Genomic DNA, 21,772 nt, shown 5'->3' on the forward strand with positions numbered 1-21,772 from the left:
AGAATGTAAATAGGTAGAAATTAGAAAGGCAAAAGGTAAAGCAGATAAGAGAAGGGGAAGAAAACAGGTGGGGGAAAGGCCAAATGGAGATATTACAGTGATAGTCTACAAGGTGGAAAAGAGGCTGTCTGTAAAAAATGAAATAGTTGGAGATCAGGAAAACAGGAATGAGAGAAACTAAAAGTGTGACAGGATGTAAGTGAAAATATAAATAGGAATTTACCTTTTGTTTTTCAAATTTCTACCTATTTATGAATCAAAAAAACTAAAATAAAGTATAATGCAGTGAAGCAAAATGCTGGCTGACCCAGTTTGTCTATCTGAATCCGGAATCAAATATATGACCTAACCCACGTATCTTTTATATAATATGGATGTACTAAGCAGTAACACAAAAATTTAAACGACAATATCATGCATAGAAAATAAATATAACCTGAGTTCTCTTTGATAACTATGTAACAAAGTCAGTTAAACAGTCTGCATGTAGTGAGCACAATTGAAACCACTGTCCAAAAGTCTAAAAAAGAAAAAAAAAAACATAAAAAATCAAATACAATAAATCTTCAGAAATAAATCACAATGAATAACAGCAGAAAGCTCAAATGATACAATCAGTTACACTTAATAGCAAACCTTTCACAGGAGGTAAACTGTAGAATGGGTTTTTATCAGTCTTTTTATAGGACTATTTAGAATGTTAATTATGCCTCTTTTCCAGGTTGGTTTCTTTCTTTGGCAAATACAACTTAATACAATATGCAATCGATATGTAAACATTTGGATTTCTGGGCGTGGGGTGTCCTACTCACCTTTTGTCCCAGGCTGGACCTGGACCATGGCACTTCCTGGTGGGCTGGATCCAACCTAGGATATGAGCTATTTCCAGCCTGGGGCACACAGTGGCTGTGGCAGTTATAGCTCAAGTATAGGACATGCAGCAGCTCCAGCATGAGGCCACAGCCAAGGAGCTTGGGCCACAATAGTGGTGACAGGAGAAGCAGCCAGATGGTGACAGGCTTTCTCACCCTCCTGTCACAGATCATCTTGACAAAAAACAAAAATAATTTCATACCAGCTCAAGCACACAGGTCTTTTGGAGGAAAGGAAACATAAGTTAGGAAGGGAGTAATTTTCTGTAGAAAAATTATACTTGACTAAACACATCCTTGTTGTTAACTAAGCTGAGGTATGCTATTTGCTGTTTCCTTGATAACTCAACGTATGTTGATTCACTGTAACCCATTTTTGGCTTCCTGTAACCCTATTTTTTTCTGTATGGGCTGTTTAGTATGAGATTCTAATCTGAAAAAGAGTCTCCGTAAAAGAGATGTTTGAAGTGTCATGTTTCCTGTTTCCCAAAAGCAACACAGAATATTAGCCTTAAAAAGTGTTGTCAACTTTGGCAAGTCTTGCAATATTTGGTATTTTTTCAAAATGTCAGCTCTTGGATGTATGTGATCATTAGAGAAAAACTTGACTTTTGTTACAAAAATGTTTATAATTCTCATGGTTGAAGAGTGAAGCTTGAAAGCAGATCTCTAAAAGCTGAAGAACAGAAGAACATAAGTCTTGCCATTTACTGGGTCAGGCAGTATGTGTATGAACGCAGTATCCTGTGTCACACAGTGGCAATGAGTAAATGCTGAAAGGGAGAACGAATTGGGTGTGGCCAGGGGGCTTTCCACTGTTCCTCTTTCACTTCCAGCCTCCAACATTTAAGGAACTGGAAGTTCTAATTCAGAGACTATATCCCATGCTCAATAGCTACTGATGCCCCTTTCTTCCAAGCATTTTTCCAATCCATTTTTTAATCTAACTAAACAACTATCAGCTTCCACAATGTGGTTGCAATGAGTTTGATACTTTAATTACATGCTTTGTGAAAAGAACTTGCTTTTGTTATTTTTAAACTTACTACCTACTAGTTCTATTTTGTGACCCCCTAGTTCTTGTCTTGGCAGAGAGAGTAAACAATACGTTCCTATTTACTTTCTCTTTGCCATTTACTTTTTGTAAATCCTTACTGTGTTCCTTTCTCGGTGTCTCTTTTCTAAACGAAATAGGCCCAGCCTCTTTAGTCTCTCTTCATATGGAAGTCCCTCATACTTCTAATCATCCTTGTTGCCCTTCTCTGTACCTTCTTTAGCTCGCCTGTATCCTCTTTGAGGTGTGGGGACCAGATCTGGACACAGTATTCAAGATGTGGACACATCATGGATTTATAAAGGTGCATAATGATATTTTCATTTGTGTTTATATTTCTCTTCCTGGTAAGTCCTAACATTTGGTTTGCTTTTTGGATGGCTGCTGAGCACTGAGCTGATGTTTTTAGTAAACAGTCCACAATGACTGCAAGATCTCTTTAGAATCAGAGAATCGTAGAAAAATAAGGTTGGAAGGGCCCTCATGAGGTCAGCTCATCCAACCTCCTGCTCAAGAAAAGACCATCCCTAACTCGATTATCCCAGGCAAGGTTTTGTCTAGTTGGCTCTTAAAAACCTCCAAGGATGGAGATTCCACAACCTCTCTGGGTAACTTGTTCCAGTACTTTACTACCCTCTTAGTGAGAAAGTTTTTCGTAATATCTAAGCTTAACTTTCCTTCCTGGAACTTGAAACTATTGCTCCTTTTTCTGTCATCTGCCACCACTGAGAACAGTTCAGCTCCATCTCCTTTGAAACCGCCCTTCAGGTAAGGCTGCTATCAAATCACTCCTCAGTCTTCTATTCTCCACACTAAATAAGCCCAGTTTCCTCAGCTTGTTCTCATAAGTCATGTTCTCCAGCCCTCAAATCATTTTTGTTGCTTTCTGCTGGACTCTCTCCAATTTGTCCACATCCTTTCTATAGTGGGGGGCCCAAACCTGGACACAATGTTCCAGATGTGGCCTCACCAGTGTGAACAGAGGGGAAGAATCACTTCCCTCAATCTGCTGGCAATGTTCCTACTAATGTAGCCCAGTATGCTGTTAGCCTTCTTTACAACAAAGGTACACTGTTGGCTTATATTCAGCTTTTTGTCCACTGTAACCCCCAGGTCCTTTTCTGTAGAGCTGCTGCTTAGCTAGCCAGTTCCCGGTCTGAATCTGTGCATGGGACTGTTCTGTCCTAAGTGTGAGATGTTGCACTTGTCCTCACTGAATCTCATGAGATTTGTTTTGGTCCAATCCTCCAATTTCTCTAGGTCTCTCTGAATCCTAGCCCTACCCTGCAGTGTATCTCCCCAGCTTGGTGTCATCCACAGACTTGCTGAAGGTGCACTCCATCCAGTCTTCCAGGATGTTGATGACGATATTGAACAAAACTGGCCCCAGGACTTACCCCTGGGGCACTCCACTTGATACCAGCTACCAACTAGACATCAAGCCATTGATTGCCACCCTTTGAGTCTGACAATCCAGACAGTTTTCTGTCTATCTTCTAGTTCATTCATCCAACCTATACTTCCTGTACTTCCTTAACTTTCTTGTGTGAATGCTGTGGAAGACCTTATCAAAAGTCTTGCTAAATTCAAGGTATATCATGTCCCCTGCTCTTCCCACATCCACAGAGCCAGTCATCTCTTCAGAGAGGTGGGAGTATGTATCTACATGCAAGTGTTTATATGCATGTTGTAACTAAAATGTTTTCATTTTCTTTTTACATCAGGGAAATAAAATGACATAAAGCTTTTCTTCCTCTGTGGCAGGCCTCTGGTGCATAAGAACTCAAGTGCTGAGCTAGACATTGGTCCTCAATGGTTCATCAAAAAATGAACTTAGAAACACAGATCTCAGTATATTTCATGTAACAGAGACACAAAAATTGTACCTGCTTTGTCTAGGATTTTTTTTTATGAAGACCTGGGTCTCACTTAGGGGTTTTAGATTCAGACAAAGGAGCTCCATTTCTGACAAGTTTCATCCAGTAAAGAAGGAAGAAGACAAGACATTTAAACTGGTCTGTTGGCACCTTTTTGGTCAGAACCTCCTGGCAACCCTGTTAGTCCCCTGGGTAGTCTCTTTTTGGTCTGGGCTGGCTCAAATGTGTTTTATTCTAATTTCCTATGTAGGAGTGTAGGAGTATCAGGTAACCAACTCCTCCAACAGGGAGTTGGGAAGGTCACATAGACCCATCACATACTCCTTTGCAATTGTCTTTAACCCCTTAACCTTTCTGCCATAAAATAAACATAAATAAACTAGCCACATAGACTGCTGTGAGGAACAGTTGAGTACTATTTATTACCTGTGTTAGACTGAAATCCTCAGTTGCCTCAAAAGCAGCATAACCAGGACTATATCAATTTGCTTTAGTTCTTGCCAACCACATTGTTGTGTGGGGCATAGTGTGGATAGGAAGATGGACTCTGTAAGAGGAAGGGGAAGAGCATATGCACCAGGATCTGACCCTCTGCCTCACTAAAGTTTATGTTTAAATAAAATATAATGCACTCACCCAGCAGTTCAAAGCCTACACTAGAGAGTAAAATAATTATTTAATGCTAAATATATAGCTTTGAAGCAAACATACTAGTAAGAAGTCTTATAAAGGAGCCAAATTATTACTATGGAGCTTATCCCATAAGATTTCACTGAATATTCTATTATCTTATTCAATTTCCCCTTGACCTAATTTTTGTCCCCCTGATTATAACAATCATAGAAAATTTCTGAAATGCTCAAGGTGGCTTTCCTAATAAAACCAGCTAAGCCTAAATACTACCCCTTTGCTCTTTAAAATGTAAGCCTGGTTTTAAATTGATTGACTAAAACAAAATGCCCTCCTAATTCCTTAAGGGATTTATCAGATGAGCTCAGGTCACACTTTTAGCTCTTGCATGGGCTTCCAGGGATTTTGATTTTAAGATGATGAGAAGTGATGAATCTTGGTCATATGAAAACCCTGAGGGATATGAAATTTTATTAGGTGGCAGATGCAAAACACAATTAGCCTTCAACCCAACCATTTCATTGCTAGTAAAGGGTCTATCCAAGTCAAGCTAATTGTCCCCACTTGTCTAGAAATCCATAAAAAGATCTATGACTCAGAGAAATGCTGTTAATAACCCTTTTTTTCCTCTCCTACCTCTGGCCCCTGTTAAGATCACAAGTTAATACAATAAGATCTGGGATGAGATCAGTGCTCTCTGTACTGGGCTGGAAGAGACATGTCTCTATTTAAGTCACATTTACTTTGAACTGCTTTAGTTACTTTCCTTTCAGGGACAGGACATTGACACTAACATTCAAGTAAATTGATTATCTGTTTCTAGAGGTCTCCTATTTGTTGGTGTTCATGTAGCCAGTACTGTTTTTTTGTTTAGCTGCCATAACCTTTGTGCATTTTAAATTTCCCTGAGGGGAGGGAGAGTACTAAATTTCACAGGTTAACTATAAGGGCTTTCAAGATTATGTTCCCACTGTAAGACCTATTTTAAGTAATTAACCAGTGGTATTCACATTTATACCTTACTTTTGAGAGATGAAGAGGTGTTTACGCATAGGCGATCATTTTTTAAAGTATTATTTTGACAGTTATTGCTAGGCTTATAAGAAAAGAGCTGTGTTCTTTCTAATTTGCATCACTGTAATAAATGTTGTTGCGGTGGGTTTTTGTTTTCACTATTAATGGGCATGTCTATAAACAGTGCTAATGTGCTACTGTGCAGTATTATTAGGCCACTGTGTAGTAGCATCACTAAAAAGGCATGTGCCAGCTCTACTGCACAGTAACACTGGTTACTATGCATTGATTTAGCACTTGATTATTTAAGTACTAAACTTAATGTGCAGGAACTACAGTACATTAATGAATGTGAACAGTATTAGCCAAAAATAAATAAATAAAAATCTAGCATTCTCTCATAGCTGCAGCTATCCTGCAGGGCCATGGATAAGTTCTTTCATCATTTGTTTTTTTTCTTAGCACTATGTGTTACTCTTTACTTGGAAACTCACTGGAATGAATCTTGTACAATAGACATACAAAAAACCCTAGAACTCTTGGTTCCAGAATGATACCTTTTATTACCCAACTGGGAAATCACAAGAAAATTGTCCTTTTCTGCAAGCTTTTGGGATCAAAATCCCTTCATCAGGCTCTGGGAAAAGTATAGATATACAAGATGGAAAAAAGGCCCCATAGGTAGAAAATAAGCTTCATCTTTGCACAGAGGGAGACTTTTTTCCCAGTTTAGCTTAGTCCAGGGAGCGATAATAAGTTGAGTGCCATCTGCAAGGAATGGGCCATGGTGTAGAGGAGGTACGCAGCAGTGGATAGCGCCCCCTGGCATTGGGGCAGTTATGGGCAACCTCTGCTTATTCATAAAATTGTACATCAAGTTGTGGCAGATGAGACAAGGAAGGCTGCCCTAGACAGGTGGGTGGGCCAACTTGAGATCTGACTCAAAAGCACCCCCTGTCACAGCTAGACTGCTCTTAGTGGTGGTAGGTGACAAAATAAGGAGGAACAGTCTCAAGTTGCAGCAAGAAATGTTTAGGTTAGATATCAGAAAGAATTTTCTTATTAGGAGAGTGGTAAAATACTGGAACAGGTTATGCAGCGAGGTGGTGGAATCTCCATCCTTGGAGGTTTTCAAGACCCAGCTAGACAAAGCTTTGGCTGAGATGATCTAGTTGGGGATGGTCGTGCCTTGAGCAGGGGGTTGGACTAAATGACCTCCTGAGGTCCCTTCCAACCTTAATTTTCTATGATTCACTTCCAAAGTGATTTTCCAGAATGGAAGAGAGGCACTTGTATTCCAGAACAAGAGTGCCCACATGTGAACAGATACTCTGGAATAACAACTGCACTTTAAATTTAGATCTTTCCTTATTGTCTGTTAAATGCCAAGAGTAGTAGGCAATCCTCAAGGTAAGACTCTAGGATTCAAAATATATGGCTGGAATAGTTGCAAAATGCAGAAAATGGGAACAATTTACACCCACTGTTCTATCTTTGCTGGAGTGAATGAATATACAGAATGCATACAAGATGCATATAAGGTATAGTGAAACTCCTACTCAGGCCTGGATGTCTGTGTTATTGGAAAGCAGCCCAAAAGTGACAGCCACTTACATCCCTGATGAGTAGAGTACAGCTGGGTAACTTGGGCAGAAAGAAAGTGTACCCCTGGCAAGGCAGTTCCTCTTACTACTCTGCAGTCCCAGGAGATGGGGAGAAGAAAGATGTCTTTTGCATTTTAGGCCTGAGAACTATGAATTAAAAATGGTAAGAGCTGCAACAGCTTCTGAAAAAAACATTAGAATCAATAGGGGCTTCTGCTGCCATAGGTAAGTCAGCATACTTGACAAAGATCTGCCAACAAACATCTATAGCACAGACCTAGCCTGATGCTTAAAAACTTGTAAGATATTCAGCTTTTGGAATAAAAAATTTCATCTTCCCAGAGATACATTGACAAGTTTTTAAAACAAGCAAACAATTCTGTAGTTTGGGAGCAAGGTAAAGTAGTCTCTCTCCCTGAGCACATCTACATGAGATAGGAATGCAACACAATAAACTCTGGTGCTGTGTTTACATGTTCACCTGGGACCACAGTATATTGAGCTGAGGCAGAGTAGCCCCAGCTGGCACGTGGCTCAGGGAAGGTGGGGGTCAACCTACTAGCCCAGGGATGCTCCACCCTGGCTCAACACACTCCAGAGGGGCTGGTTGGGGCATGATGGTGGTCCAATGTAGGGCTAGCTGGCAGGCAGCCCCCGCACCGAAGCATGCACTGAAGCAACCGTCATGCACCAGCCAGAATCTACATGTGCATTTCCATGCACTAAAGAATGCTGACCTAGAATAGTACTTGTGTTTACAAGTACTAACCTATGGTGGAGTTAGTTAGTTTACTGAAGCCTAAAAGGGCCACGTGTAGATGCTAAGACTTTACTGCAGAGCTAATTAGGCAGCTATACCCAATAACTCCTCTTATGGATTGTATAAAAACACTTCTCAGAATTCTTTCATGGAGAGCCTTGAAGCCTAATATTTTAAAGTTGCAATTGTGATCATAAGCTTCATGCATGCCAGCAAGTTGTAAGCCATGCATATGAGTTCTCAGTATGAGGCTTCTCTGTGCAGAGGTTTAAACTTGCCAGGCTATTTTTGTGGGTGGTTTACCATTTAATGGCATGATAAATAGGTTGAACATGTGTCATATTACCATTAACTGCCTGATAAATATTTTTGCCAGAGGCCAAGCTGCACACTACACAATGCAGGTCAGGTGGTTAGAGTGGCATCAATTCCTTGATGCCCAATATATGGCCTCACCTTGATGGACACAGATTTTGTTTTGACTGAATTACAAATGTTTGAAATTCTCTACTTAAGTATAAGACCAGATTCCACCCAGTCTTGCATTCTGAAGAGTCATTTGAACTTCTTTGTGTGACCATAAAACTTTACAAAATCAGGAAGTTATCATTGCACCCACACTATACTCCCTTTGAATGAGTTCATAAGATATATAGAAGACAACAATGCAAAACCAGGGTCTTTACTGCATCCCATACTGTGTTTTAAATATGCACTGGTTATCCTATTAAATTTCTTTTGTCAGCTAGTATGGTAGGTATCTGTACTTCCTGAATCAATAAGATACCCCTTTTAATATCTTTTTATATTAATATAAACACCATAATTTTGTTCCTACCATGGATTTCTTGACTCTGTGCATTCGTTTGTTTCATATTATTATTTTGATTGTGTTGCCTGGAATGTTAGATTTCAAACTTCTGCTCATTGACAAATCCCAAATTTTGAAATTCCATTTATCACATGCTGGAATGAAAAGACAAAATTGCAAAGAAAAAATGTGTCTGGAGAAAAAAGATTGAAGTATTGAAATGACTGAATTATTATCTTTCCTTCTTTTTATTTCTTTACTGTATTCTTTATTATACAATATATCAAAATATTTAAATGGAAAGGACAATTGAAACAAAATATTTCAAAAACTTTTACTGAAAGTTAAGAAAGATTTAAAACCCTTTGCAACACATTTCCATGTAATCAGAATAGTGCTTTCTGAGAAAAATCCTGTCTACTTTTGACCCTCTACTTCTAGTTTTTCAAGTTAGTTATCCTCTCATTTTAAATGTCTTGTCAGTCATCTTTCACTCAATTTATTTCTTTTGAATTGGCTTTTGTTCTTTTCCCGTTGTTCACTGATGTCTTGAAAAAGGTAATTGCTTTACTGTTTTTCATATTTAATATTTACATGAATGCATGAATATTTAAAACCCTCAGCACCATTGGGTCCATCACTCTTACTGCTATAATGTAAAAGCTAATGTATTTTGCATTAGCAGTACTAGAACTGTAGTGAGCTGTTTGGTGGAGATCCAAACTCTGCTGAATAAGCCACTTGGCAGTCTTAGAAAAGCTGATGAATACCATGCTCATGGTCTACCAGCTTGACTTGACATGAGAAGCAAACCTGAAAGACGCTATTCTTAACAATCTCTCTTTAACTCAGTTGCTTTACAGTAGAAGTGGAGAGTACATGCAATTATGAGTAAAATAGAGAAACCATTTTTTCTTCCTTGAAATATTCCCAATCGTTGAAATGAACCTCTTCCAGGATTTATGCTCTGGTTATGTTGCCTAGCTTAGAAATAGTTCTATAAATTGCTAAGTGCCTTTGCTGGTGCGGTGAGTTGAGAGCCCTCAACTCATTAATTTCAGTGAGTTTTTGGAGCCACTGTGGAACCCTGGACAGTGTGCTGGATCATACACTGATCATTAGGGATTCTCTACACCATGCTCCCTTCATGTATGAGGAGAAGTAGTAAGCATACCCGATCCACCCTTTCTCTATCAGCACACAAAAATAAGAAACAAGGCAGTGAAACTGTTCCAGGAGCACCTTTCTGTGGCTTTTCTTAGTGTACTTAAGAATGGCCCTGGAGGATGCCCCCCTCACCCTGAGCAGCTTCATGGTTGCATTTGTGGGTCTATGTATGTGAGAAAGAGTGGAAGGTGTGGCAGGCCAGTAGGGGGGTGCTCCTGTGTTGAGCCATCTGACTCACTGTTCCCGACCACCTTCCAAGCTCCGAGTGCCTCCCTGGGGGTGCTTCACATGTGGCCAACTCCCTTCCTGGAGCACACCTGTGAGCCTGGGGGTAATGGCACCACCACCCAGGTTTTGGACTGATCTTGGCCCTATGCTCCCTGGGAAACCCAGGCCTAGTAGTCCTTGAAGGTGCTTGACCCACTGCAAGAACTTGGGGTGCTTCCCTCAATCTGAAGCACAGATAGTGGTCTCCTTTAGTCAGACAGACCAAGGGGACCCCAAGGCATAATCTATACCCTCTCCCAATAAGTCTCCCATGCTAGGTATAGAGGAAAACTTTATTGGTTACAAGGAGTAGGTTTGGAATAGGGTAGAGCAATATCAGAGAAATCCCTTAGAGCAAACAGTGACATGGTAGCCTTTGATAACGCATCTGTGTTATTGCAAGCTATATATCTAGTTAGATGTCATGTAACTTACCCACAAATGTCACCCAGATATAGGTGATTTCCTCTGAAGGCAACCAGTTCACTGACCATGAGTTTTGAGAGAGAGAGTATGTTTCAGATGGTCCAGCTTCTCTGAGAGTTCTCGTCATGGCTGCTTCTCCTCCTCCTGGGCAATCTTTAACTTATATAAACTTTATGACCTCATTTACCTGATCCAATGAAGGCCTGCAGTTATTGGCTACCCCGCTCCCAGTCATGAAGATATTGCTTAGAATAATAGGGAGTTAAAGCCCCCACCCAGGTGTGTGAGGCCAGTGACATAGGCAGAGGGAGCAGGTTTCTCCCTCTCTCAGGAACGTATCCAGCTCAGGTTACAAGTCAGGATTACCTGAAGCCAGTGGGGCCAGGGGTGTCTGCCCTCTGCAGTGACCATGGTAACCAAATTGTCAGAGAGGTCATCAGCCTGATAGCAGAGTTTGGGAGGAGACAGAGATGACATTCTGCTACAGAAGGTGTAGTGAAAAAGTTGTAATTTAGAGAGGCTTCCTAACAGGAGACTGAGGGAGTTGGGAAGATAGGAAATTGTCCCTCAGGGAGCAGTTAGCAAGCAAGCTGGTGTGAGAGAGTCAGACAAAGGGTCCGCAGAAGTTGCCTACTGCTCCTCAGTTAAAGTGTGTTTGGGTCTATACTTTCATTTTTGCCTGTATTTATTGAACACAGTGATGACTACAGAGAATGGGGTATATTTGAGAGTATCCCCCTTTGGATACACCTGCAATGTAGTATGCACAACCCCTTAGGGTCTCTCCCAGTCTCCACTTTGCATATGCTGCGTGACCTTGGGCAAGTTGCCCCATCCTTCTGTGCCTTTATTTTCTCTCTCCTCCTTTCTCTATTTAGATTGAAAGTGTGCATGGCCAGATTGATGTTACTATACGTTTGTACAGCATTTCTAGGTGTTACTGAACTAAAACAACAACATTTTTTCAGGGTTAGAGACAAGAACAGCACTGCACACTAAGAGCCTGTTTTCTGCTTCCTTCTGCCTAAAGCATAAAAATTACTCCTACCAGTTTCAACAAGACTTCTTTTGCAGGAGGTACTCATATCCTATGAGGGCCAAATTGGCAGGCTTTTCTCAAGCCTCATAGATCAGTTTTCTTTTTGGAATCAAGGGGCTCCTATACACTTGCAGGGAGGCTGCTCCAACACTGCAATTACAGGGCATCAGAGGAGACTTGATGAATCGAGTCTTCTGGAGCATGGGAATTAATGCGCTCCAGCGTCACATGTATCAGCATCCCTGTGCTGAAAAATGGTGGCAGAGTACTTTAAACTAAAGCTTGTTCAAGTCCACCACCAGTTTTCAGTGTAAGGATGCTGATACATATGATGCTCTGGGTGCTTTAGCATGGCTCTTGGAGTTACAATAATTAAAGTGCCCCCCTCCCACACCTCCTAGAACACATCTATAAACATCCTAAAGTAGATTGACTTCCAGCTTGAGTCAGTACAATGGTATTTTTTACCTAAATTACATTTTTTCATGGTATTCATCCTGTTCCCTGATAGTCTTTTATCATTGTAATTTTTCTTTTCAGGACACCTATATATGTGTCTGATGCCTGCTCCAACATGTTCTAATTAGAATGCGTTAGAGCAGACATGATTGAGTCTGCTGGAACATGCTAATTAGCATGCTCCAGCTGCCTCGGTGTCACATGTATTCAGTGTCCCCGCACTTCAAAACGGCAGTGGAAATGCTTAGCTAAAGTTCATCAAATAAGCTTTAGTTAAAACATTTTGAATCACCATTTTGAAGTGCAGGACACTGAATACATGAGGTGCTGAGGGTGGTTTAATTAGAAAGGGTCACCAGAATTAAAGTGCCTCCCCCCCACCTCAGATCCTGTGTAAAGACATCCTAATATCAAATTTGCCAGAGAAATTTATCCAATAATATTTGGTTTGACTACACAAGAAGGTAGTTAATTTTGTCATTACAGCTAAATGAAATAGGACTGATCATCTCAGATTTAATCCTAAAACTTAATCACAAATTACTGGATGCCTTCATTCAGAACATAATGTGTGGCATATTGCTTAAGTTTGTGTCAAATTCAAATGGAAACAATCCCTTTTCTAAAAAGAAATCAGTTATATTATGTCTTCTAGGGTGTCCTTTTGCATATATTAAGGCTCTTATTCAGCAAGATTTTTAAGCATGTGAGTAATCCCACTGAAGACGAAGCTTACATGTAAGTATCAGTACTTTGCTTACTCAAACCTAAAGCTACAAGGATTATTGCCAGGATTCTGAAAGGTAGAAACCTGATCTTTCTTCCTTATCTACCTGATTCATTTCCTAAGCAATTGATCTCATATACCCTTCTATACTGAAGCATAACTATTGGCATATAACATAAATTCATTGGAACCATAAAGGGAATTTTACCCACAAACTAACCAAATAAAATGTGGATAAAATTAAACATTCTATGCTTATCTGACCGTAAAAAAATCTCTCTTGACTTTTTCTCTATTTTATACAGAGGCTAATGTTGGATTACAAACTTCATCAAATCATTTAATTGCTTATCAAGGCATAGTTAAGTGCTGCCACTAAAAAAACAATATTTTCAGAGTTTAACCTAGCTGTAAAAATGTTCCTTGCTGAAATAGCAGGCATACTATTTCTTCTCCAGCAGTGAATTTTGTTATGCCATGCTTTTTAACTTGGTTTCCCCCCTTCTTTTTTTTTTTTCAAATTAAAGGTGTTCGAACTAAGAGGTTGGTTTTCTGGGTGATTATTTACACTCTCCCATAAACATAATAATGTGTTTGTTTGTCAGAATAGTATTTCTGAAAACAGTTAGTCCATAATGTGCTCATAAAGAAAAATGCAGTTAAGATTTTTGAGGTTAAAACAGCTGTTGTGCATTTTCAATAACTACGTTTTCCTGAAGTTTAAAAAAATTATTCCATTATGGCTTATTCTAAATATGTCTGAATTGCATGCATTCTAATAAACTCACATTCTGAATAGTGAGGCCATTATTATGTGCTTAGGTACATATTTAAAAGAATACTCAAAATCATCAGGTCTTAGACTAGTTACAGTATAGACTAGTGCTTAAAATCAAATAAAAATTCTAAATGTACTCATAATGCTACAGCAGTCCTAGTCAATTCAAGATTAAGAACTCACAAATAGAGTCACATGATTGAATATTATGGAACTGCAGCCCTCAATCTGGTCTATCATATCAATAATCCATTTGTTAAAACATGGAAAGGCGATTGATATGATTGATAAGGTGATAGAATGATATTCTAAGGTAGTGGGTATGGTAATTGGCAATATTAGGGAATTAGGAAAATAGGTGAGACAGAGACATTAAGTTGTGCTGATATCCAGTGGGCACATTATTCTCTCAGGTAAGTCGGAGTACATTTTAGTGCATATGTTGGGACTCAGAAATCTGGAAATGTTGGCATCAGGTGATAAAACCAAGGCTAGTTAAGGACAAATTTTTAAAGTAGTAGTGGATTAAGTTAAAACTTGAGTGACTGGTGACTCCTGAATGTGGGGGGGGGGGGGGGGGGGCACCCACCCTACCAACAGCATCAGTATTGGCTGTCGGGGGGGCACCAGCCTCATCAGGGGGGCACGTGCACCCCCTACCAGTTGCCTATGAGTTCAAATATATTATCCAATATGGTAAGCCCATTTACACAAGCAAATACTGCACTTGTACATATACCTATTATTTATTTAAATGGCTTTCAAGGCAGACACAATCATGGTAACTGAATGCATAAACGACTTACAACTTGCACACACAACTCCAGTGTATACTTTTAGTACATTGTTCCTTCAGATTAAATCAAATTTTGGTGCCAATGCTTTTGTACTAGATACTCTACAAGCAGCAATACCTGGGCACAAAGAAGTGAGTTAAGGATGCAGCACCAATCTTAATTCTGAATGGCCTTACCTTTCATGATTGGTTTCTTAGGTTTCTGTCAGACAATTCGATACCTTTCCTAGCTGCACCATTTTTTATTCTATACAGTTGAATGCTTTCCAGTATAATAATCTCCCATGCAACCATTCAAATAATAAATAATCTATAAAGGTTCACAGAACTTTGCTGCAGGCAGTTGCAGATAGGGCAATAATTCACCCCAATCTCTCTGTTCATTTTCAACAAATTTCCTTAGCATCTGTTTTAGGGTCTGATCAAATCACTCTCTGAGGCCATATGCCTGTGCATGATAAGAAGTGGTTTGCAAAAAAGAAATCTTCAATAGCCTCTACATTTGTTTGTGGGATAAATGCTTTATCTGTGGGGATTTCTCTGGGTATTAAAAAGTGCACAGTATTAAAAAAGTAACCCATTTAGAAGTTACTTAAATCAGACACTTTTGTGCAGGAGTCAGTAATGACAGTAGGGATGAGTGATATTGTCAAACCTACCTTGACTCTGTGTATGGTTGGCCGCAGAAGAACAAAGCTATACTTTCAGTACAGGTGCTTGATTATATGCAATGCAGTCATAGTCATATCCCAGAAATACATTCAGCGCAATGGTAAGCCAAGTGCGTTGTTCAGAGGAAAAGTTAAGACGGGAGCTATGGCACCAAACAAGACTAAGGGAGTTATTTTTGTGGTCCCAGTGTAGTGGCCCAGCACCACCACACTGAAATGTGAGAGTCTGAATGCAGATTAGAAGCAGAGAAAGTGAGATCAAGGTGCTGTTGAAAGTAAAGGAAGATACCTAGGCCGTTCAGCACAGTTAGGGAATATCATTTATTGTATAAACTATATGACAGAGAAACCCAAAAGAGGGTTCAGGACAAAATCAAAAGGTTGAAAGGGCTCTAGGCAGAAGAAATAACTCAGCCCATGCAAGTTAGGGCGACAAAGAAGTGACCATCAGTGATTTTTCAGTATTACAATGGATGTTCATCTTCTAAAAACTTTAGCTTCAAAAATGAAATAGGCCTTCCTAGATCTTCCTTCTATTTCAAATGCAACATTAACAAGTACAAATGAAGACACATATCTTCAGCTATTCTCAGCTACAAATGTCATAAAATGAATGCTAGTGAAGGTACTTTGCCCAGCTGTTTTTCTTAAGCCCTACTGGGAGCCAGGAATGCTATTTATTCCCAGTGTCATTCAGGCAGAACAGTCTGGGCATACTGATCCTCCATCCTTGAAACTCTGAATGGCCAGAGGAGCTTTCCCTGCCAAATTATAAATGAGAATATTTCTGCTCTCCCTGGACACCCCGCATTTCCCAATCAGTTATGGTCCTCTGATCACACAGCTTATTTTTTAAGTTTTAAATCTTGATTTAAAAATCTAATTTGATATTCCTTGTCTTAGACCACTTTGTAACTCCTTCACCACAGTTAATGCAGTCTTCTAGTACTAATTCCTGACGTGCTATCTTTGCCAACTATTCTATTAAAAATAAATACTAGAGCCCTCCAGCATGAAATTTTGGAGAAGGTCTTCATTCCCAATTCTTTCCTCCTTTTGCACTTGAAATGATGTCTCAGTTGCTATAACAAATTATTAGCATGCATTAACATTTATAAGGAACCATAAACTTAACAAATAAAGGCATGGTTCTTGCCCTGAAAAGCTTACAGTAAGAAACTTGGATCTGCCTCCATTACTAAGAGGAGGCAAAACCTTATTTTGAGAGGGGTGCTTTCTTGGTTTCCCTGAGGTAGAATTCCTGAAAAATTAGTCCAGCTTTTCAGTCTCTCGTTCACAGGAAAAAAAACTCTTTCAGGACTGCAGTGTTTTGTGAATGGGTCCTTGAGTTCTACCATGAACTGTACTCCAATCTAACTGAGATGAACAGAACAAAATGTACACCTTACGATGTCACAAATGAAATATAGAGTAGATTTTAGAAACAATTTCCTAACTAGTAACATGAAAGAGGCTTGAAAGAGGTTATCTAGAGAGGTTTTGAAATCTCCATGAATGTAAAATCTCCAACAAGCTGTAAAATTTTCCTAAGTACCTCACATAACAGTTTTTTGGGGAGTTTCTCTTTCCTTACCTAATGCTGTCCAACTTTATAATTTCCTTCAAGTCAGAGGTAAATTTGAAAACTAGAAATCATTGCTACCTGTGCATTAAAACAAATTCATCAAGTAAGAATAAGACTAAGACTGATAAATTCTAAAGACAGCTAACTTTTAATTCATTCAAATTGAGCCCAGTAAAAGTTATTACCAGTTTTGCAGATTTTTCATGGCTCATTTGGACACAAGTGGATTAACTCTCTCATACTGCTGCTTAGTTTCCACACCACAAGTTTTATTAAATAGCCTTCTCACAGAGGGGCCAAAAATTAAAAGGATATGGAAACTAAGCAACATTCTTACTTGATCAGAAAAAGGTAATTAGCCAGGTTAGTCTGAAGTTAGGCAGAAGGCAAAGTAGAGAGGAACCTTATGGACTAACTCAAGGGCAGGCAATTAAGTAAGCTGGAGGGCCGCTTAGTGAGTTTTGGTGAGCTGTCAAGGGCTGCAGCGTGGCCTGGCCCCTTTACAGGTGCTCTGCCCTTGGTCACCATTTTGGGATAGGAAGTCCCTCCCCTTGCCCCCCCGGAAACATTCCTTCTGGGAGGGGAGGGTTGCCATTTTGGAACTGGAAAAAAACCCAAATCATACACTAAAAGTCAAGCACCTACTATAACACATTTTAATTTTATTACAAAAAATATGTTTGTTACAATTTGTGTTTGCATGGCCCCTGGGTAGCCGAGCAGGTCTCCTGGCAGCTGCATCAGGGGCATCAGCACCCCCGCCTGGAAGCTGCTGCTGGCTGGGCCAGGCCCTTCTGTGCCCAAGGGTGGGAGTAAGGCACAACAGGGTATGTTGGCAGGGGTGTGTATATACGGGCACCTCGATCCCACCCTTGCGGGCAGAAGGGCAGGGTGGGGTACAATTAGTTGGTGGACACCCGCAACCAGATGAAAGTGCCTGGCAGCCAGATCCAGCCCACAGGCTATATTTTGCCTACCCCTGGCCTAACTAAATCAAAGATGTATAAGCTTTAGTGGTCCCAAGCTCACTTTATTAGATTTACCACTAGTTAGCTTCTCTCAGCACTTGCTCCACCCCTCCTCTCCCTCCCTCTCCTGTCTCTTGTATTCAGATCACTCCCTTTATTTGATAGTCTGCTCTGCTTTTGTCCTTTCATATCACTATCTTCAAGGGTAAGGTAGGTTGGTGGGACACTCCACAGAGGTTAACCAAGTTCTTTGTGTAGACATGATTTCACTCTCCATAAGCCTGAAAGCTCACATTGAAGATGTGACTACAAGCTAGCACTAAGCCAATCAACATTTGCAAGGCTCATAGTGTAACGTGTAAAAAGGCCCTAAATAAAGAAAAGGCCCTAACAAAGCCCTAAATTATGTCTGTCTGGTTACCTGGCAGCCCAAATCTACTGAAACATAACTCAAATGTGCTATATGATATACATAGAATACAAGCTTTATGAAACGTTTGGCAGCATCACCTTAAATTTCTTAAATTAAAGAAATTTAAATTTCATACCTGTTTTTCCACTGAAGAAAAGGTCTACCAAAAATGGCAAAATTCATATACGGACAAGCTAAGCAATATTACTACAAACAATATTCCCCATTTTGTCGCGCCATTACTACCATGTTGAAACAGTCATTGTCTATAAGTATTTTCAAGTCTAACAATAAATCTTCATTGTCAAAACACCACCACCACTACCAGACAAGATTCATAGAAAAACAGCAACTTCAGGACAGCATCTAGTCCAAACCCCCGCTCTAGGCAGGATGATCTCTATCTGAACCAGCTCAAACAAATGGTTGACTTACCTGCACTTTAATACTTTCAATGATGGAGAGTCCGCAACCTTTCTAGGTAATTCGTTCCAGCACTTAACCACTCTCAGACATACAAAGATCTGAATAGCTAACTTAAATCTCCCCACTTGTACTTTAAACTCATTACTTCTTATCCTGTCCCCTGTGGGCAAAGAGAACAATGGATTGCCATCCTCATTGTAACAACAGTTCTCTTATTTGAAGACAGTTAAAAATCCCCCACAATCTTCTCTAGAATTAATCATCCCAATTATTTCACTCTTTCCTTGCATGTCATGTTTCCCTGCATTCTTGTTGCTCACTGCTGCTGCTCTCCCCAACTTATCCACATTTTTCTTAAAACCCGGTGCCCAAAACTGGACACAGGACCCCAAGTGAGGTTTCACCACTGCTGATATAGCAATGAATCACTTCCTGTGATTTCACATGACACTACTTTTAATATATCCTGGCATTATGGTTTTTTTGCAACACTACATTATTGACATAGTTTTAGCTTCTATATACATGACAACCCCAAGATCTCCCCTTCCCCCACACACAGAGCTGCAGTCTAGTCAGTCAGTTCCCATTTTGCATTTGTTTTATATTGTCAGTCAGTCAGTTACTGACACTCTCTCTCTCCGCTCCCCCCCCCTTTTTTGAAAAATACAGACACTTGCACAAAAACATCCTTCTTCAGGCATGAATTGGTCCCTTGGTTAATCTCAAGACATCTCCTAGTCTTAAAACATATTGCCTTGGGACTTTATTTTTTTTTTAAGTAGCACAGTACTTACCTAAGACTGACTTTTTGTCTTTTATTTTTTGTGGTTGTACTAATTCTTACTTCATGTACTATTATCCTTTTAGACTCTAGTCTAAAGTGGTCTACAAACTTGTAGGTTTATAGAGTTCTTCAGTCATCACAACTCTGAAATGTCTACCCACTTATCACCTGGATCACAGCTATAGAGTTAAAGACAGCACCAGAAAGAAACTTGTTTTTAGCCTTGTTGTAGTTGCTGCCGCATTCCTTATTTTTCTACAGGCATATCTTGCGTATTTTTCTTTTTAATATATCTTAGTACCCTGAATTAAATCCAATGTCTGACCCTCAACTGAGGTATTTAGAGGCCATCTGAAAATTATGACAAACTTACATAGGTGATTAAAGGAAAAAACAACTGTCAGATCTATACATTTGTATATCTGAAGACAGCACTAGGTGAGGTTCTGAAATAAAATACTCGAATAGTATTCCTCCTGAGTTTCCCATGTTGCAAAACATACTTGAATTCAGTTCTATTTATCTCCTGGGTTGTTTGGCTTTTTTGTGGGGGGTAGGGAATGGAGGATCCTGAAAGATGAGCCCAGATTCAGATAGTATTCAGGGAGCTTACTTGTCTAGAAATAGTTGACTAATTAAACATTTGCTAAAACAAGATCCTTTGAATATGAAATCCAGTGTCCCCAAAATCCCTTCAGGTTCTTGCATATAAACCCTCTGTATTTCCAGATATGTAAAAGCACCTTCTCAGGAAACCCAGAATTTTTCTTTTCCCCTCCTTTGACCCCCTGGGCTGGAATACAGTGGGTAACACCCCGCTTTCCAGATTCCATGGAGATTTTGACACCCCCTTATAATTCTTTGAGGAACTGTCAATCATTCATAAGTAAAGGTTTTCAGTAGGGGTGTGCAAAGTGGGCCATATTTGATTCATATTCGGCCCAATTTGGGGGACAGTGATTCAATTTGCTGATTCAGATCACTGTCCTGATTTGATTCAGCTGAACCCAAATCTGAAGATTCAATTCTGATTCGGAGAATCAGAGATTCAGCCATACACACAGCTTTAAATGTTTTTTCTACATACCTCAAGGTACCAGGCACAGCTTGTGAATGCTGAGATGGTGTGCGTCCCACAGGAGCATGTGGGGACTCCCTGCATGCTTGGCGATGGACCTAGAAGTGGACCAGAAGTACTTCCCCACCAGTGCCCTGCCCCAGCTTGGCATTCGGCCACCAGGGGGCACCCGTTGCCAAACCAGGGGGCAGAGGGGGCTTCTGGTCCACTTCAAGGTTCACCACTGAGCACGCTGTGGACCCCCCCACATTCCCATGGGATGCTCCATCCGCCCCACCATCTCAGAGTTCATGAACCACCTGGTACCTTGAGGTATGTAGAAAAAACATATAAAACTGTGTCTATGTCCAAATCATTGACTATCTCTGAATCTCTCTGAATCTCTCCAAATCAAATCAGAGGCTTCCAATTCAATTCAGAGAAGATAATGAATCTCCTGATTTGATTCAGATTCAAAGATTTGGCTGCTGAATCAGGATGAATCCCCTCCGAATCAAATCAGTGACCAAAGCTTCGCACAGCTGTACTTTTCAGTGAGTGGAAGAAATGAATGAGTGGACAACAGGTTTATTCTGAACCCAGAATATTAAAAAATATCATATGAATTCTATAATTGTAGGCCTAGAACCTCACATATGGAGGTCATGAGCTTAGCAAGTCCGTTCCTCTTCTCCAAAGCAAAATTATATATACCTAGATTATCTATGACAGATGTTCATCTTATCTCTTTTAAAAACTTTGCAATAACAGAAATCATGCTGCTTGCCTAGGTCATAGGTTCTAGAGCTTAATTATCCTCATAGTTAAAAAGGTTTCCCTAATATCAACCTGGTTCTCCCTTTCCTATCCCCAGTGGATATGCAAACTAATTCATCACCAACCTATTTATGACAGCTTTTTATGTATTCAAGGATCATTTTCATTTCCCCCCTCAGTCTCCTCTTTCCTTTACTATACTTTTCCATTTTAGTTGGTCTCCTTTGGACTCCCTCTAATTCATCTTTATCTCATTCTTCTCCAACATATCTTTCCTCAGGTAGTCCAGGTGAGGCTTTACTGGGGCCATTTGGATAAGAATAATTACCTTCCATTTCTTACATATGGCATTCCTGTTAATGAAGATCAAAATGACACTTCCTGTATTTGAAACATCATATTGTTGACTCATGTTCTGTTTGTGATCCACTATAATCCCAAGATCTATTTCCCATAATACTTACTCCTCCTTTATCATATCTACATTTTAAGTACAGTTTTTCAATTGTGTATCCACCTTAATGTCACCTGAAACATATTTCCTAGTTTGTTCATGAAAAATGTCATGTGTGACTATGCCGAAAAGATGAATAAAATCATGATTTATCAGATCTGTTGCTTGGCCCTCATCCTTGACAATTTACCCTAACAATGAAAAAATTAGACGGGTTTGACATGAGTTGTTCTTCATGAATATAATGTTTCTTATCACTTTATTTTCCTCAACATACTATGACACTGACTGTTTAATAATTTCTTCCACTGTCTTTCTGGGTACCAAAGGCTGAATGGTCTATAATAAACTAGG

The 21,772-nt window shown here is 39.8% G+C and overlaps 1 long non-coding RNA gene across 1 annotated transcript; it reads right to left on the minus strand.

Moving 5' to 3' along the window:
- Positions 1-247: 247 nt before the first annotated feature.
- LOC109323304 lies at positions 248-21,312 on the minus strand. The gene is made up of 3 exons (XR_002104604.1): positions 21,166-21,312; positions 18,353-18,503; positions 248-520 (listed from the first exon to the last, which is right to left on the minus strand). It is a non-coding gene; the product is annotated as an uncharacterized LOC109323304 (long non-coding RNA).
- Positions 21,313-21,772: the final 460 nt, after the last annotated feature.

The sequence above is a fragment of the Crocodylus porosus genome, unplaced genomic scaffold (assembly GCF_001723895.1).
Source record: "Crocodylus porosus isolate Cpor-Errol unplaced genomic scaffold, CroPor_comp1, whole genome shotgun sequence".
In the NCBI taxonomy this organism is placed as follows: Eukaryota; Metazoa; Chordata; order Crocodylia; family Crocodylidae; genus Crocodylus; species Crocodylus porosus.